The sequence below is a fragment of the Myotis brandtii genome, unplaced genomic scaffold, assembly GCF_000412655.1.
Source record: "Myotis brandtii unplaced genomic scaffold, ASM41265v1 scaffold333, whole genome shotgun sequence".
Taxonomy (NCBI): Eukaryota; Metazoa; Chordata; class Mammalia; order Chiroptera; family Vespertilionidae; genus Myotis; species Myotis brandtii.
This window is the reverse complement of record NW_005362842.1, coordinates 677,970-687,470: the sequence shown is the minus strand read 5'-3', so window position 1 is coordinate 687,470 and position 9,501 is coordinate 677,970. Positions and strand designations below refer to the sequence as shown.

Below are 9,501 nucleotides of genomic sequence, written 5' to 3'. Positions count from 1 at the left end.
TATATAATTTTTCATTGATTTCAGAGAGAGGAAGGGAGAGGGAGAGAGAAAGATAGAAACATCAATGATGAGAGAAAAATCAATGGTGAGGAAGAATCATTAATCAGCTGCTTCCTGCTTGCCCCCTACTGGGGATCTAACTGGAAACCCAGGCATGTGCTCTAAGAATCAAACCATGACCTCCTGGTTCATAGGTTGATGCTCAACCATTGAGCAACACTGGCTGGGCAGAACAGCATTAAAATGGAAAATAATAGTAAAAGATAGTACTTTTATAGCTCATACTGTGTGTCAGAGATGTCATTCTAATCTTCACAACAATCCTATGAGATTACTAGTACAATTATTTTCCAAATGAGGGAACTGAAGTAAAGTAACTTGCCTGAGATTACACAGCTAGTAAGTGGTGGAGCTAGAATTGGAACCGAGGCAGTCCTGCATGGCTCATACCAGGAATGAGCCCACAACCCGGGCATGTGCCCTGACCTGGAATCGAACTGGTGACCTCTTGGTGCATGGATAGATGCTCAACCACTGAGCCATACGTGTGGCCAGGTGCCCATACATTTCTTGTGTCTCCAGTTGGATTCTAAGCTTCTGGAGGGCAAGAATTATCTGTTACATTTTTCTCAACTTTCCCTCCTTCAGCTCCTGTTCTCTCGGTGTAGGTTAAATGCCCCCACACTGTGTGCATCCATAGTACTTCACACTTCCTCCATCATCTCAGGGGCTGCATCTTGTATCCCTGGTACCTGGCACAGGGCCTGCCACCATAAGTATTGAATGAGTGAGTGAATCCATCAGTAAGTCAGTCATCTCAGCAAATACTTACAGTTGCCTATTGGCTTTTTAGAACCATAACTGGGATCTCGACTCCTTTGACTGATTTTAGCAGCAGGGCCTTTTACTATAACATTCTCTTTTTTGGGCGGGGGGGACAAATTGGTGAAAGTTGGGGAAGAGATTAACTGCACTTAACTGGCATTCTCTACATAGCCCCAAAGCTGTCTGCTATTTGATACTTGTCTTTCTGAAATGTTGGATCACAGAGTGGGGAATGAATGAGGACTTTGGAATGCTTGACAAATGACTTGGCCACATCCCTCTGCACTGGTTTGGATTAAGTCTGCAGCAACTTCAGTCCTAGTCTCAGCGCTCCAGGAGGAATGGGAGGCTTTTCTTGATAGTTACTGATCACTTGCAGAGGGAGCCCAGGATTACAGATTCTCTGTCCTTCATTGTGATAAGGCCCTTGACAGTGAGTTTTTAAAACTTAAAGACCCAGGGTCTTGCCTTCTCTCAAATGTTCATTCATTTGAACTTTAATCTGTATGATGACATCAGGAAGGTGTTAAGGCCAAAATATAGAATCTAGCAGTAAAGCTACAGAAGAAAATGGGTAAATGGTAAGGACTGGAAGGGAGTATTGAGCAGGGCTTCAGGGGTGCTGGTAACATTCTCTTTCGTGATCTGATGTTGCTCATAGTGTGTTCAGTTCACAAGCTGTACACATCGAATATGCACCTTTTTCTGTGTGTATGTTAAATGTCAATTAAAAGTGAAAAGCTTTAAACAAATCTTTGTGTGTATGCCACAGATATGCTTATTAGATTAGGGTGAGCTGTTCTTTTTACCCCTTTAGTTCTTGACCTAAACTCCAGGTTAAGAACCACTGAGCCACTCTGGCCAGGCAAAATTAACTAATGTTTATAAGTCTTTTATAATTTATAAAATGCACTCACACACATGATTGCTTAGACCAGCCGTGGGCAAACTACGGCCCGCGGGCCGGATCCTGCCCGTTTGAAATGAATAAAACTAAAAAAAAAAAAAGACCGTACCCTTTTATGTAATGATGTTTACTTTGAATTTATATTAGTTCACACAAACACTCCATCCATGCTTTTGTTCCGGCCCTCCGGTCCAGTTTAAGAACCCATTGTGGCCCTTGAGTCAAAAAGTTTGCCCACCCCTGGCTTAGACCCTTAAAACAACTCAGAGTTTATTATGTTTATCTCGATTTTACAGCTGAAGCCCAGAGAGGTGAGGCCACTTCCTGAACTGAGGAGTGACAGAGTCAGATCTCAAATCCCTGCTCTTCCCAAAGCATGATGCCTTCAGCAAAGGAGAGCCAGAAGGATGAGAATTATTTTGGGAGATGAATACCAGCTTTGGTTGAAGGAATAAGAACCGAAGAAAAGTTAAAGGAGTTGGAACCACAGGTAGGAGTGATTCAGCAGGGCAAGCATGTTAGGCCCATGGTTATAAGAGCCTGTGTGTGTGGACCTGCTCCTGTTACTTTGGGGTGCTCCTGTTACTGTGTGGCTGGGCTCCCACTTGCTTTCTCCTGGGCCACCCACTCTGCTGGTTGGCCCTTGGACAAGTCACTGCACTCTCTGAGTCTCAGTTTCCTCATTTGCAAGATGGAAATAACTACCCCTCTCTGCCAACTTAGGAGAATTGCTTTGAGGATCTGATGAGGTGGTGCATATGAAGCTGCCTTGAGAACTTTAAAGTGTGCAGCATGAGGAACCCCTGAAGCCAAGTTTACTTATCCCAAGAGAGGGAAGGCAGGACTCTAATGAGGGCTTCTTTCCTTTTCTCTTTTTTTTCTTTTCTACTTCGTATTTTTATCTATATTATTTTACAATGTCCTTGTAAAATGATACAAGTGATGCTGAAATATTTAAGGTAGAAATGGAAAATTCCATATGCTACCTGCCTGTAGCCCTCCATCCTACTGCACAGATAGATCACCAGTGTTTGTGGATTAGTACACCTCCTGCCAGGCTTTAAAAAAATATTACACACACACACACACACACCGCCCTGGCTGGATGGCTCAGTTGGCTGGAGGGTCGTCCCATACACTAAAAAGGTTGTGGGTTCGATTCCCAGTCAGGGCACATACCTAGGTTGAAGGTTTGATCCCCAGTCAGGGCACATGCAGGAGGCAACTGATTGATGTTTCTCTCTCTCAAAATAAAAAAATCAATAAAAACATCCTCAGGTGAGTATTTAAAAAAATATATGTGTATAAGTATCTACATATATATTTTTCAATACACATGCACTTGCTCATACAACTTTATTCTTTAGATTTCACAAAAATGTCCTCTACATTGTTTAGCACCTTTCCTCCCCTTCCCCTCCACCCTTAACAGTTTTATCTTGAAGAGCTCTCTACATCAGAGCTATTTAATTTTTTCTATATCTGAGCATGTATATAGTCTAGGAACAGATGTCATTTGGATCATTACTAATTTTTTTAAACGTTATCAGTGACGCATGAAAATGCTTGTCAAACAAGTTTCTACTTCTATAAATGTATTTTGAAGTAAAGTTGCTGGTGACACAAATTTTAATGTTTAATAGATATATCAAATGCCAGATTCCACTCACACCAGTGGTGTTTGGGGTAGACATTTGACAGTGTCTGGGGATATATTTACTTGCCACTAAACATCTTAAAGTAAGAAAGTCCCCTCACAACAAAAAATTGTTAGTAATGCTGGAGTTGGCAAACCCTGGCCCACACCTTGCCAGTGCTGGATATTGCCATTCTTTTTAAACTTGCCAATCTGGTCATTTGAAAAATGATACCTTATTTTACTTTGTACCTCTTCTGGAGAATAGACTTACTTTTACTTCTTACTTTATATATTATTTACATTTGTTATAATGAACATGTATTATTTTTGTTTTGTTTTTAAAAAACCATTAAAGATTTTTTTAAAATCTATGTCTTTGATTATCACTATGCAGTCTGTTCTTAAGATTTAATTATGTACATGCCTGCTGGTTTTTCCCTGATAAGGTATAGAAAATAATCCTCAATATAGACCTTAAGAAGTTATCAGTACTTCAGGTTTAAGTCTCCATCCTCTGGCCTTCAGAATTGCTCTATTGCCCTTACAAAGCACGTTCTCCCAGTGGACACCAAGACCCAGGAGCCACCTCCAAGAATCATCATCACAGCTCAGAGATACTCCTGACCACAGACCACAGCTCCAGAAAAAATGTTCTTGCACTGGCCTACAACACCCACCATGGATTCATCTCCCAAACACCAGAAAGAAATTCTCATTCTCATTTCTCTCTGTGAAACCTGTGGTCTATTTACCCTGTGAATTTCCCAGGCTAGCACAGCTGAGCCAAGCCCCTGGGGCTTCTATGGAGCCCAGAGCTGCTGGCATAGGCTCAGATGCAGCATGAATATGTTCGAACACCCTCCAATATGTCCTGTCAAATGGAAAAAAGGTGGAGCCCAGTCCTGAGCCCTGCCCAACAGGACAAGGACTCCTGGAGAAGTGCCCCCCTCCTTTCATTTAGCTCAGAGCAAGCTGGAGCCAGCCTGGAGGAAGTGTCCGTGGAGGACCTGTCAGTAATAACTGGATACTCCCAAGAAAATGTCCCATGTGGCCAAAATGGCCTGGGTTTACCTGCAGCCTTTGCAGATCACCCAGTAGCAGATTTGCAAGTGGGCATACAGCTCCTGCCCTGTCTCATTTCTCTCTGTGAAACCTGTGGTCTATTTACCCTGTGAATTTCCCAGGCTGGCACAGTTGAGCCAAGCCCCTGGGGCTTCTGTGGAGCCCAGAGCTGCTGGCATAGGCTCAGGTGCAGCATGAATATGTTCGAACACCCTCCAATATGTCCTGTCAAATGGAAAAAAGGTGGAGCCCAGTCCTGAGCCCTGCCCAACATGGCAAGGACTCCTGGAGAAGTGCCCCCCTCCTTTCATTTGGTTCAGAGCAAGCTGAAGCCAGCCTGGAGGAAGTGTCCATGGAGGACCTGTCAGTAATAACTGGATTCTCCCAAGAAAATGTCCCATGTGGCCAAAATGGCCTGGGTTTACCTGCAGCCTTTGCAGATCACCCAGTAGCAGATTTGCAAGTGGGCATACAGCTCCTGCCCTGGTCCCAGGAACAGGACTTCTGCCAGCAGTTCTGTGCATTGGATCTGTGCTATGGTTTTCCAGTAAGCAAAGGCATATGTGGAGGCTGCCTGCCTGGTCTAGTGGATCTCCACTCTCTAGAATGCACACAAATCATGACAATGGAATGGAGTGTACAATCTGTGAGGCCATGAGTGGCTGAGATAACCCCTGCACTGCTGACTTAGTGAAAGAGAAAGCAGTAAGGGGTTCACAGTGGGAAGGGAAGGGAGTGATAGAAGGAAAGAACACCAGTCTGCAAGTCAGGGCCTGAGTTCTGCTCCTGCCTGGCTGTGTACCCTGAGACAGATAAATCACTTTACTACTTTGTGCCTCAACTTCCTTGCTAACTAGTAATTGGAAACATTCCCTCTTTTTTCAAAACTTGCATGTTTCTCAAAAGTATTACCAATTATATAAAGCTGGCTACAATGGTTTAGAGATTTAAAATAGCATTTAGAAACAATCCACTTCCTATTGGTTAGTTTTTCCTACTCAAAAGTAATAGATGCTCAGAACAGGAGGAAAAAGTCAGATGATACAGCCAAACAAAAAGTAATTCATAGAGAATACCCGTAATTCCACCCACTCAGAAACCATACTGTTGATGTCTTAGTGGGATCTGTTCAGATAAGCGGTTCTTAATTGGTGGATGGGTGGACTTTGGTGGGAGAGAGCTCCTGGATTATTAACAAACCCCTTTTCATTGGCCATTTGAGATACTTTAGTAGTTTTGCCATTACAAAAAAAAATGTGCAAATATAAGCTGGATGAAAAGGAATTAGAACTTGAGAAAACAAAAAGAAAAAATGGGTAGTTTGAACACCTGACAGAAATACTTTAAAGAGCACAAAAAGATGCCTAATTATCCTACAATGCACAAAAATTACCAGTGAGAGACAAACAAGAGCTTAATGGGCATTTCAGCTGTTTAAGTAAACATATTTACTGGGCAGGTGCTATAGTATGCTAGACCATATAATATGAACTCCACAGGTAGTTCAGCCACTGACTTCACTGAGCTTTTAAACTAGTAGAGATCAACACAGAAATTGTGCATGAACAATAGTTTGTGTCTAACCAAACTGCCTTCATGACTGATTGGCACAGTAAACTGTAACCTCCCTCCCCCTAACTTCCTCTGATTGGCCCCAGAAATTCATAAAGCAAGTCTGTCTGCCTGTTCAACTTACAGATCTTTACATCTTCAGGTGAAGCACCCAGTTGTCTGTGCTGTCCTTCCCTGGCAGGAAGGGCCTGCAAGCTCCCTGTTGATTCATCACACTGTGCACGTGCCCAGACCTTCCAACAAAGTGTCCGTGAACAGATGGCCACAGCATGGGGACAGTGAGGCCCAAACCTTTGAGGACAGACTATGCTGGTAACACTTGAAAGGGTTCTACAGCTTCAGGAGGTGGGTGGGGAGGGAGAACAGATGAGCCAGCCCTGATTGGAGGACCTGGTCTGCTGTCCTCCTAGAAAGAGCCTGTGTGCCTTAGATCAACACCTCATACTAAGCTGTGTGCTAATCTTCAGGGGTCTTGTTGGACTGTGGATTCTGATTCTGCAGGTCTAGGGTAGGGACTGAGATTCTGCATTTCTTACCAGTTCCTAGTGATGTGCTGATTATTTATTTATTTATTTATTTCTCACCCGAGGATATTCTTTCCATTGATTTTCAGAGTGGAAGGGAGGGAGGGAGGAGGAGGAGGGAGAAAAACATTGATATGACAGACACATCGATTGGTTGCCTTCTGCATGCACCCCTGGGGCACGAACCTGCAACTGAGATTTGTGCCCTTGACCAGGAATTGGACCATTGACCTTTGGTCCAAGGGCAAACACTCTAACCATTGAGCAAAACTGGCCAGGGCAGTGTGCTGATACTTTAGACCACACTTGGAGTAGCAGAGCCTTAGGGATTGGTATCACAATTCCTTGGGATGCTTTAAAAATTCGGAAAGTTAGATTTATCCAAACATACTGATTAAGAATCTTCTGATCTATTTCTTCAGTAGGTCTCCACCCAGACTGCACATTAGAATCTTTTGAAGAGGTTTTTTTTTTACTGCTAATTCCCACTCATGTATCTCTCTCTATATCTATTTCTCTCACTCCCCTTGATCCCTCTCTCTCCCCCTCTTCCTCTCTGTCTCGCTCTTTCTCTCTAGTTGCTTTAGTTTGAAAAGCTCTTTCAGGTGGCTCTGACAACCATCCAGTGTGGTGTGGGAGCAGAGGCAGTGGTTCTGAGTCCAGGCTGCACATTACAGTCACCTGTCACCTGGAAGTTTTACAAAATGTCAGTGTCAGCATTTCTAGGGTTGGGACCAAGAGATTAGCATTCTCAAAGCTCCCCAGATGAGTCTAAGCTGTAGCCCCTGGTGTAGAGCCTGCTATAAGAATCATCTGGGATTCTTGATGGAAATACAGGTTACCATAGTCTTCCTTGACTCAGATTCAAGGTCTGGGGCAAGGTTCAGGAATCTGTATGTGCAACAAGTGGTGTAGTTGATCCTTATGAGATGGCAAGTTTGGGAAACACGGAGATAGAGAAAATGTCCCTGGATTGGTCTCAGAAAGACAGCGCTCCTGACTGCATAACTTCTCATAGCTCACTTAGCCTCCTCTGAGATTTGTTTCTTCATCTGCAAAATGGAGATGATAATAACTACATGAGGAAGAGATGGGTAACCATCCCCCAGATATCTGTGTCCCCAGTCCATAGGATAGAGTTGTTGGAAAGGGGCTGCACAGGCCAGGAACTATGTTTCCCAGCTCCGATTAGCCTTTTAGGGGGGCAGCCACAGGACTGAATTCTGACTGAGGGAACGTGGGCAGAAGGAGGAGTGCTTCCATGGTCCTCTGCTCTCTTTCTTCATTATCTGCCCTTTGGATTTCAATGACCATTGGATATCAGTGCCTTGGTGATCTTGGATGCCACATGGGAAGATTGACAGAACTCCCTGCTCCTCCCCCCCATGCTGCTAACTGGACTTTATGTGATTGAAAAATGAGCTTCTGTGTAAAGCTGCTGTGATTGAGCAGTTTATGAGTTACAGGGCTGTGTTAACTAGCATACTGCCTCCAGGATTGTGACAACAATTATCTAAAGCAGAAACTACAAACGGACAATGTAAAGGCTTAGATGCAACCCACAAATATATTTTGTTATGCCTGATTCTTAAAAATTTATCAACAAATTTTAAAATGAGCAATTTCAAAACAAATATCTGGATTCCCAGGTTCTTGAAAACCCAGAATAGCTATTGGCTAGAGCCAGGAGCAGCTGTCCCTGCAGAGTGGAACTCATGCTCTGGTCTTCACAGTCTCCACCACATCTTGTGGGTTCATACCTGGTCCCCCTCATGTTTATAGCATTTCTCTGGTTTCTGTAGCTTCTTCAGTCAGCAGGCCCTGATGTATCAGATGTAGAAATTAGATGCATTAGCCAGTAGGATTTTCACAATGAATTCCTTCAGGCACCTTCTAACTCCCAGGAGAGCCATCTATCTGCTCAGAACTTAGAAGCAAAGTCTCCTGAGTGATCCGTCCAGGCTGAAGGATGTCACCCACACGCACCCCATTTGTGTCTGTGACCATTTCAGCATCTGCATATGGGGGCAGTGGCATGAGGAGAAAGAGCTCAGGTGTATCAGGATCAGATAGATCTGGACCCCATTCCCAGCTCTGCTGCCTCCTAGCTGGTGATTTTGGGTCAAGCATTTAGTGTTTTTTGAGCCTCAGTTTTCCCATCTGTCAGGTGTGGAATTTAGTACTCTTCTTGTGGGATTTCTGTAAAGGATCTGGCTAAAGGACACTCAGACCATGTTAATTCCTTCCCTTTTTCCTGTAGTTCAAAGACCAGGGCCAGCTTGTCCCTAATAATATAAGGCAGAAATCAAGCAGTATCTCTCTCTTTTTTTTTTAAACAATTTTGAATATTTTTTTAAGATAGAAATAATGTACTTCTATCTAGGTGTGTTAGTCTGCTTGGTCTGCCATATCAAAATACCACAAATTGGGTGGCTTAAGTAACAGATGTATTGTCCTCACAGTTCTAGAACCTGGAATTCAAGATCAAGGTCCCACCAGGGTTGGTTTCTGGTGAGACCTCTTCTGGTTTGCAGATGGCTGCCTTCTCACTATGTTATCACATGGCCTTTCCTTGGTGCTTGATTGAGAAGAGAGATCTCTGGTGTCTCTTCCTCCGATAAAGACACCAGTCCTATTGGATTAAGGCCCCACCCTTATGACCCAATTTAACCATAATCACCTCCTTAAAGGCTCTATAGCCAAATACTGTCACATTTAGGTTTAGGACTAAAACATACGGATTTTTGTGGGGCTATAATTCAGTTCACAATACTAGAAAAACCAGAAAATCCAATTTTTAAAAAATATTTTTTTAAATTGATTTTTTACAGAGAGGAAGGGAGAGAGATAGAGAGTTAGAGACATCGATGAGAGAGAAACATCGATCAGCTGCCTCCTGCACATCTCCTTCTGGGGATGTGCCCGCAACCCAGGTACATGCCCTTGACCGGAATCGAACCTGGGACCTTTCA

General features: G+C 43.5%; 1 protein-coding gene across 1 annotated transcript in view; it reads left to right on the top strand.

The window, feature by feature from the left end:
* Positions 1–9,501, top strand: part of GDAP1L1 (ganglioside induced differentiation associated protein 1-like 1) — a 38,898-nt gene that overhangs the window by 2,475 nt on the left and 26,922 nt on the right. Inside the window, exon 2 of the mRNA XM_014543726.1 lies at positions 2,029–2,222. The gene's annotated coding sequence lies outside the window, so the exon portion shown is untranslated. The remainder of the gene's footprint in view (positions 1–2,028; positions 2,223–9,501) is intronic.